We start from the raw sequence: 8,015 nt of genomic DNA, 5'->3' as shown, positions 1-8,015 counted from the left end.
TAGTCTTCTCAGACTCCTACTTCTTTATGAATCTCTTGCCGGGCGACAGTATAGTAGACGCGTGCTGCCACCATGTGGCTAAATAGTGCAACGACAAATTTTACAGTTCTGGATGGCTGGCTGTCAGGTCTTGAAGCTCAGCAATATACTCTTGAGCTCAGTGAAGCTTAGGGCAGTAATTGTCAGAGTTTTATCTGAATCGTACCCATGGAATTCCTGAATAATCTTACGATTTTCATGTATAAGTTCTCTGCTGGTGCTGGTGCTGTCCTGATAGGTCCATAGCATTGATTCAACTGCCACAGACTCTGCCTTCCTCCCTGTAAAAGTTAATTATACTGTTGAAGAGATGGCCTGTCTCCCTGCAGGGCAATTATTCAAACTGTCTTTCCCCTCTTTGTCATCAGGAAGGCTCAAAAGAGCCTGGGGAAATAATAAGAAGACACGAGGCTCTCTGCCACAGTTATCCTGTTCACTGGGTACAATGGGGGCATGGGCAGAGTTAGATTTGTTTCAGTTCTAACTTTTCAAAAACCCTTTCTGCTTTCTTTGCACCGCTAGCTAGCTATTCGTTTTTTGGAGGCAGTCTGTGATCAAAGTCTTTTCATGCTTGTTTTCCAGATCTTTCTCCCAAGCTAATGGTTTAAGCAATGAATCCTTTGAACAACTTAAAGTAAAACTTGATCTGTGTTACAAAGGTGACGCATAAATCCAACTACACTTAATAAAAACCAGGGGACAGATATGGGAGTAAAAACCTGGAAGACCAGAGAACTGGGAGCAGTCACCATTTGCTTTCTATGCATCTCCTTTCTGCATTTAAAAGGGTCAGATTCTGTCTCTACCCAACCACCACCACTACCACCACCACCGGGCTCCTATGGTCAACTAGTGGTTAGCTCCACCCTGGATCTCCAGGCCAGTTTTATTTGTCAGAACACAAACAAAATGCTACACAACACATATGGAAGGATTTTCATGAGCCTTTTGGAGGGGTGTTCCTCACTTGATCAGACAACAGAGCTGATTGATTAGATCAATCAAATCATTCCTGATTTGTAGACTATTATGTCAGGAGGCTGCATTCTAAAAGTCAGCTGAGGAGCTACCGTGTGTGTGTGTGTGTGTGTGTGTGTGTGTGTGTGTGTGTGTGTGTGTGACACCCAGGCATTGAGCTGAGACTGCTGTCTCAGAGGAGTTTCCAGATTCGAGGTAGGATGCTTAGGTGTAGCTCACAGACATGAGAGAGACAAAGAGTAGGAAACACTACATTATGAAAAGAGGAGCCATCTGATGTCTTGTTCTCTTAACTCTGATCTTGATTACCACAAGACAGCACCTCCCTGGGTCTTAACTTGTGGATGTTTATTGTCTGTTGGAAGTGTATGTGAACCCAAGAAGCAGAAACCTTTCTCCTTGCCTTCTTTATTGTTTAGGGTCAGAATGAATGAAGTTAGGACATTTTTAAAAACTTGTTATGTCTGGTGCTTACTATGGAATCACGTGGCCAGACTTCAATTTGGCTCAGGACTGATGGAGTTCAAGATCATTTGGCACTGGTGGTGGAGAAGCGGCACTCACCACACTCTGAGTTTGTTCAGTGACAGAAAGTAAAGGATCCTAGGAGGATAAGCATAGAACAGTAGATTCTAGCCTAGCATGGGACATTTGATTCAGACTTCTGTTTGTTTACCAGAAAACTGACAATCAGAAAGGTGACAAGGTGTTTGCTCGAGGTCACTGGAAATTTTGTAGCAGTGAAGCTCATAATCTAGGGTTTCAGTCCTTTATCATGTTCTTTCAGAGACAGGGTTTCATACAACCTAAGGTGGCCTGGTATTAAAGCAGAATACTGCTTTAGTATTCGAGATGCTGAGATTGCAAGTGTGAGTCTTTGTACCTAGTTCTGACTCTTCAGGCATAACTTCAAAAACTTATTTATTATGTGTGCATGTGTGTGCATTTTTGTGGGCATACAAGCACTCATGCACCATAGCATACATGTTGAAGACAGAAGACAGCTTGTGGGAGTTGGTTCTACCTTGTGGTTTCTGGGGATTAAAATTAGGTCCTCACCTCTCTGCCTTCCTGACTTCAGGCATATAGCAATCCCCCAAAATTTGAGCTTGTGCAAAGTCATACATTGCCTTAGATCACCCACCCTCTCTAGAAACCTATAGGTTATAACCTATAGTAAAGAACTCTCTTTAGTTGGGATTCAGAACAAACCCCTATTGCCGTGACTGATGCTGCAACTAAGCTGACCTTTCTACCTGAAATAAATATCAGCTCCTATTTATACCAACCTGGAACAGAATCCTTTGCTCATTTAAAACATCTGGGTGATCAGAAAATTAAAACCAAACAGAAGCATTTCTTGTTTTCTGTGGGACCAGGCAGACCAGAAACAGGAAAAAGTGATAAGTAGGAGAGGGCTGTAAGGTCCACGCTCTCTTCATCATAGCTTAGACTTTCAGTTGAGAGAGTCTTAGGTGGTGATAAGGCCTGAGTGAACAGTCTCTCTTTTAGCCTTATCACCTGGCTACAGGCTTCCTGGGATGCAGTTCCTCTCATTGTCCTATGGACTTCTATAGTGTTTGTTCCCTGAATGTAGCATTTTTGCCTAGTCACTATTTCTTTTAGTCTTCTCAGACTCCTACTTCTTTATGAGTCTCTTGCCGGGCGACAGTATAGTAGACGCGTGCTGCCACCATGTGGCTAAATAGTGCAACGACACATTTTACAGTTCTGGAAGGCTGGCTGTCAGGTCTTGAAGCTCAGCAATATACTCTTGAGCTCAGTGAAGCTTAGGGCAGTAATTGTCAGAGTTTTATCTGAATCGTACCCATGGAATTCCTGAATAATCTTACGATTTTTCTGTATAAGTTCTCTGGTGCTGAGCTATGAGAGCCAGTGTGGTTCATCTTCCCCTGGCTATGTGGTAGTTAGTGATCAGATGCAGATTTCTTTATATTCTTGCCTGGTCCTGCATCATCCAGTGTGCTCCAGCATGATCTGAGTGGTCCTGCATGTTCTTTGTATCTCTTGGGCCGACTGGCACTCTCCTGACTGCATCTGTGCAGAGCACAGGGAGTGGGACTGTGCTTTGAAATATCCTTTATGAAATCAGCCCCATGGAACACAGATTTGCCAAGGTCGGAGAGCCCTGGTCCCTCTAGTATCTTCCAGAAGTTTTGCACTTTGAACATTTAACATTTAGGTTTACTATCCATCTGTAGTTAATTCTGTGGAGCTTGTAAACAGTAGTTCCTTTATAGAGTAGCACTCCACTGTTACTGTGATAAGACTAGGATCGATGGTATAAATTCTTAGAAAATATTACGTCACAAAGTAGAATTTATATAAGGGAGAGTTGCATCCCAAATCCTCCAAAGGTTAATGGTATGCTAACTGCACGTTAGAGATTAGTATAAGACATAAATGTTTGTTCCCTAGGATTAACCAGCTGCATTCCCAAAACAAAGGCGACAGCCCTGTTTTACAAACAGCAGAAACACCCATTCCTCCATCCTTTTAATGCTGCTCAAGAGACCATGCCAGTGTCACAACCCCATTAAGTCCTGTTGTGCCATAAAGGTATATTAATTCTAGAACATTGGCATTTCTAGTCTTTATGAAAAGAAATTTTGAGTCAAGGTCTCCTATGTTGATTGAAGTCTATTTGAACCCTGTCTGTAGCCCCACAAGGCATTGCCCTTCTTGTCTTCCTGCCTAAACACTCTAAACCTTGGATTGCATGTCTGCAGCACCACAGCATTCTGAAATTGCCAGTTTGAGTACATAGTGGACTGTCCATTGCAGAACAGAGAAAGGATTTGTTTATGGAGCCTGTCTTCTCCACTCAGACCAGAAGCGGAGGAACACTGCTCTGAGAAAACAGATAATAGCCAGGTCACAGACTGAACTTGAAGGCAGTGAGCTGCAGGGGTCTTCATTTTAAAGAAGGACTGACTGATGGGGCATGATGAGTGACTTTCTCTATAATTTCCCTGCATGTATTAATTCCTTCCATGTGAGTGAAGACAGACAGAATTCGTGGGTGTGCAATTTAGGGAGGGGAGCTTGAATGACTGAGTATTCAGTTTCCAATGAGCAGATCTATGCAGATATGTACAATCCTGATTGGATAAAGTTAAGTCAGCTGAGATGTTTGAGAAACAGACAATTGAATGCAACTCCATGTGTTAGATTACAGCACTCAGTGACTAACATTTTACATGGAAGCTGAGCAACCTCTTCCATTGCTGGTCTGGGTCCTCAGAACCCAAGACTTTTCACAGAAAGGTGAAAACTATGGTTATCAGTTCCAACACCACTGTGGACTTTGTTTATAATGTTCTTGGTTTACCCAATGTTTCTCTTGTGCAACATTGTCTGATTAGCCCCTTTCTGAATTTGTATACTTCCTTTTAAAACCCAACCCATTGATTTACATTAGCAAGAGACTTGCTGTTGAATTTGACTTAGTTCTACAGTCAATCTGGGATAGGTCTGATTAGCAGCCATTGCTGGGACCTTCTGCTCACCTGATTCTGACACTCAGACCTCACTAACCAATCAGAGCCTCCACCAGTCAAATGGGAGGGTTCTTCAGGGAGCAAGGACTCCCGGTTTATCGCTTCCTGAAGAAATCACAGTCTCTCTTGTGCACTGTGTCTTGGGTTCCCTTGTGGGGAGAGAGTTTGTCAGCTGTACCATGGTGAATGAGTGGTTGCTCTCCACAGATTGGAGGAGTGATGGGCCAAGGTGAGTAAGGGGCCAATGTCCCCAGGGGGGAGAAGTGGCTGGGCTTCATGCACGTGGCTGCTCTTCCCACGGTTTTTATTTTTATTTTTATTTTTTTTTTTTTTGGTTTTTCGAGACAGGGTTTCCCTGTGGTTTTGGATCCTGTCCTGGAAGTAGCTCTTGTAGACCAGGCTGGACTCGAACTCAGATCCGCCTGCCTCTGCCTCCCTAGTGCTGGGAGTTTGGAGTGGCTGTGCTTGGCGGGTCAGGGGCCACTGTCCATAAACTAGCCTGCTGAGGAGTGCTGCTGATCTGTTCAGTCCTCCCCTGATTGGTTGGGAGCCAGTGGACAAAGAGTTTAGTGTGTTCCTGCCTTATCCTAAGTAAGTAGTCCTAAGTGATCCTTGCAACTCTCCATGGCAGTCTCTGAATAACTTCACCGCCTGGGCTGTGTCTGCACTGAGCAGAGCATTGGCAGCTGCAAATGGTGGTGGCTGTAGTGCTTATTTTGCCGCATGTGGAGAGATATCACCATATTTTCCAAACTCAGAGACCACAGTATCTTCAGAAGTTCTTCACTTTTAACATTTATGTTTAGGATCCATTTGTCGTTAATTTTGTGGAGCGTGTAAATGGTTTCTCCTGTGTAGAGTAGCACTCCACTGCTAAATTGAAGTAGAGCATAATTGATAGTAGCATTAATGGTATAAGGATTTACCAGTTCTTAGGAGACATTAAGTCACACAGGAGAATTTAAGTAAGGGAGGGCTGCATCCCAAATTCCCCAAAGATAAGTAGTATGCTAACCATGCCTGTTAGATATTAGTATCATGAGATGCAAATGTTTGTTCACCAAGATTAATAAGCCATTAAGGTACATTCCTATAACAAATGAGACAACCATGATTTACAACCAGCCAAAAGACCCACTTCTCAGTCAAAGACCTCTAACATGGTGCTCAAGGGGCCATTATAGGCTCACAACCTGTGTGCCATGAAAGTATAATAATTCTAGAACAGCTGCATTTTTCAGTTTTTAGAAATGCCGAGTTAACTTTTAAATTAAGGGATGTACATGACTTTTTTATTGTGCATTGTCCCATACCCTGTCTTGACATGCAAAACTGTCAGTATCAAGGGATTACAGAACTTCAATAAAGAACACCAGAAAGTGGCAGACAGAAACAATAGGCTAAATGCAAACCCTAGTTTCACTGAAAACCCCTGTTATTGGAAATGGTAACAACAAACAAAGCAATTAGTACCTGAGCTTTACCTCAAGGTTATAAAAATTCTTTTGTTCATGCATAATGCTTGCTTCTTGCTATAAATAGGGTAGTTTGTAAATCTCCCATCACCACTGATATAGAAATCCAATCTCAGGTGGTGATCAGATATAACTGATAAGCTTTGTGTGCCCCATGGAGGTTTTTTCCTTTTTTTCTGGAATCAACTTTGCTTCTGGTTTAATAGATTTTAGGGGTCTGCCCCCTCCTCAATAGTTGCATGCCACCTGGACACAACAATAGTAAGCAAAATGTTGTCTAAGTGACCCTAACAGACATCCTATTCTTTATCATAATAGAATGATATCCTTTTATTTTTTTTTATTTTTATTTTTTATTTTTTGGTTTTTCGAGACAGGGCTTCTCTGTGGCTTTGGGGCCTGTCCTGGAACTAGCTCTGTAGACCAGACTGGTCTCAAACTCACAGAGAACCACCTGTCTCTGCGAGTGCAGGGATTAAAGGCGTGCGCCACCATTGCCTGGCTGAATGATATCCTTTTAGTAGTCACAATATCTTCTACAAAGTTAAAACCTCAGAAGGCTTCAAGTGAATCTCTCCAAAGAATGTGGTGTACTGGATGAGTTATCGTCATTGATTTCTGGTAGTTTGATTTTGATTAGAATCCTGTCATTTCTGTTTAAGAAATTATAGTCTATATTTGTAGGCTATGTCTTTATGTCTCATTTTTTGAGTGCTGCAATCTATATTGTTTTATTATCATCTGATTGTTCCTCTGGAAAATGATCGGCCTTCAACAATTTTGTATCTAGAAAATTTCATGTTAAAAGTTCCTTATGTTTTCGTTGGTTTGAGAAGTTTCTGTGGAGAGTTGGTTTTAGTTATTTTTATTTATTGTTCTTAGAGGCCTTCCTCTTTCCATTCCCTGACATTTCTGTGTTTTCCAGTTGCTGTTTGGGCTTTGGCTGTTTAAGTGATTGGATGTGATTAATACATTTACTTTGGATCTTTAAAACCTCCTTGTATATTATTGTCTTTTTCCTAATTAGCCTCACCTGTCAACATGACATTGCCTAGGGTTATCTGAAGAAGCATCAGTTGAGGGTGTGCATAGATGAGAACATCTAATTGCTGCATCTGAGAGAAATTGTATTGATTTAAAGTGTGGGAAGGCTCTTCCACTGAGTTGACAATATCTCTAAGCAAGTGGACCTGCAGAAGAGAACTAGCTTAGACAAACGAGAAAGGTAGGAAGCAATGTTTCCCCATGTATTGTCTTCATTTATTAGCTTGAGTTTCCACCCTAAGCTCCCACAAGGGTGGACTGTGATCTAGGGATATCAACCAGATAAATCTCATTATCTAAGTTGCTTTTGGATAGAGTTTAATCACAACAATGGAGAAGAAAATTGGAACAAAAATGGTACCTCAAATGTACTTTTATTACTGCAAAGGACTTGAAATTTTTAGGTCTGCCCTTGCTATCCTGAATGGAATTGTTTTATTGTTGTTTTGTTATTTAGCCCAAGGAGGCAACTGATGCATAGCAGCTTTCCTCCCAGCCTCTGTATGCTGGAGTTACATGTCATGTACTCCCATTGACAAAGAGCCAAATATTTGAATTTTTTATACGTGGTCATTACTTGTGCAGCTGGCACTACTTTATCTTTTGACACTGTGGCTAGTTATTTTCATTTGCTTTTCTTTGAAAATAGTAAAGCTCATAAACCCTATAAGACCAGAAATAGACAAGTACTTTCTCACCCTATCTCAGAGCTTTTTCAACATTAGCTTTAATTCTTTACCAAGTATCTATATCTTAGGTGCCTTCTGGATACCAAATAATTTTTAAGGCTTCATTATTTCCACACACATTTCTAAATCAGAAAGAGAAATGTGAACCCTATGAGTTTTTACTGAATGCTTTAGGATAGCAAGGTACAGAGAGGATTTGGCTTGTCCCATTACCCTGTAATGAGGATTACTTATCTGGTTAATATTTTACACTTCCTAACTTTTACTCT

Source organism: Microtus pennsylvanicus, chromosome 20 (assembly GCF_037038515.1).
Source record: "Microtus pennsylvanicus isolate mMicPen1 chromosome 20, mMicPen1.hap1, whole genome shotgun sequence".
Classification (NCBI taxonomy): Eukaryota; Metazoa; Chordata; class Mammalia; order Rodentia; family Cricetidae; genus Microtus; species Microtus pennsylvanicus.
Note: the sequence above shows the minus strand (reverse complement) of the source record.